The sequence below is a fragment of the Cyprinodon variegatus genome, unplaced genomic scaffold (assembly GCF_000732505.1).
Source record: "Cyprinodon variegatus isolate N-32 unplaced genomic scaffold, C_variegatus-1.0 Scaffold190, whole genome shotgun sequence".
NCBI classification, from domain to species: domain Eukaryota; kingdom Metazoa; phylum Chordata; class Actinopteri; order Cyprinodontiformes; family Cyprinodontidae; genus Cyprinodon; species Cyprinodon variegatus.
In genome coordinates this window covers 688,631-690,687 of record NW_015150643.1, presented here as the reverse complement: position 1 = coordinate 690,687, position 2,057 = coordinate 688,631, and positions in this window count along the sequence as shown.

Here is a 2,057-nt window from a genome sequence, read left to right as displayed (position 1 = left end):
ATATATATATATTCATAATAATATAAATAATAATATCATAAAAGACATGTTCATATATATTTTAAGCAAATCCTTTTTTTTATTTACTAAATATATCACCCTCATGCAGAAAGCTGGCAAGGATTTATTTTTATTAGCATTTTCATGTAGCCGTAATTAGCTCCACTGTTAGCGGTTTACAACAAAGCTATATAGGGAGTTATGCAAAACCTCAGATGTGCTTTTTACATCTACAGGATATTTCAATTTTTAGTTTTTTAAAAGTCAACGAAACATTTTATACCACCTTTATTTATTCTATGCCCTGTTATTGTTATATACCTGTCATGTAGTTTGACATTTGGTAGAATTACAAAAATCTCTAAAACGAAGCAAAGGAAAAAAAAACGGACTAATTTCACACATCTATGTTGTTTCTTTCTTTTCTTCCTCCTCTTCTGGTTTCAGGTTCCTAGAAAGGCAGTTTTATGCCACCATCAGGGGAACAAGAAGCCCCTTAACCCCCTCCCCAACTCAAGTTAGGCAGAAACCCACCGAACCCACCAGCTCGTCTTGGCTCCCAGCACTCCTCTCGTCTGCTCTTTCAGACAACCCCTGGGAGAAGGTTCCAAGCCCCCCACCACATGAACCACACTGCTCTGCCATGCCTGTCTTTATGCACATCAAGGGGAGCTCAGCTCGACTTTACGCTGCTCATATCAGAAGTAAAATGACATGCATGCAAAAATACAGCCCTACTAAAAAAAGTGTGGTTTCAGTTTGTATGTGGTCTCTGAAGACAGTATTCAATCTGAGGACAGATTCAGGCTTTGTTACTTGAAACAAACACACATTTTAAAAACTCTGTGGGGCAAATAAAAAAGAAAAATTTTTTATAACTTAATACTCTTTGTCAGGGAGAAAAGCATTTCTGTCCCTAACTTTCAGACTTTCACCTGCTTAAAATGCACATATTGACTTTCATATCAGTATTTTTAATGTCATTGAGGCAGTTATCTTTTCAAGGCTGCTTTTTTAAGGTTGTCAGGAAATTTGAATTCTCATATATGAATTTGTGAGATTAGGTGAAATTGAAAATGGGGTTATCTAGAGTTTAAGAGTTGTGGAATCATTGGTGTGTTCTCAGAATGAACATGAAAGAGTAGCTTTCTTTTTCATACCAGCTCATTTTAAATGCCAACCGGCAGTGCTAACCTCGATCTTGGGCCAAATTTAGTCAGTGTTGTTCTCAGTCCGTGTATCTTCTAAGTCAGATGTTTTTTATCTCCCAGTTTTAGAACTATAAACAGTCCTTGAGTTGTGGGGAGATGGCATCCACCTTCTTAAATGACCATCCTCTTTGACATTTTATTACTGAATGTGCAAAATGTCTACTATATATTAACCTTAATGGCAATAATATTGCCCTTTCAATTAAAGGTAATTTAATCATCGATTGAACAATTTACTGCATTTTTTAATGCATGTTAGCTATATTGAATATTGATTTGCACAGCTGACTGTTTATATTTGCACTGCCGACTGTTTATTCACAGTACCAATTGTTTACATATACATTTGCAATAACGTACTTTAACTGTAATATGCAGTTACCTTCTACTGCACTTTAATTTAGATAGCTTCTATCCAGCTGTAAATTTAGTTCATAACACTAGTTATCTATATATTTGTCAGGACTCCTGTCTTTGTGTTTGTGTTTCTGTGTTTGTCTCCCTTAATCCACCAGGAGGCGCCTGGTTCTGGTCCGCCTCCTCACACACCTGCTGATTGTTACCTCGTTAAAGGTACACTATGCAACCGGTGTTGAATTTCCAGCGAGGCTCCCTCCAGAGGTCGAAAGTAAAAGTGCACTGTCGTAAATATGCACAGCTGTTCTCCTGGTTTCTCCGTCAAGCTAGGCGTGGTTTTTTTGAGCTTAGCAGACAGGCGAACGCAACGAATGACTAATGCACACACTGAACGCAGACAGAAGCAGCGAGTTTACATGCAAAGTCAATGGTTGACGCGTGTCAAGGTGCAGCAAAAGGTCCAGCGGCGCGTTTTGAGCAGCAGGCGCA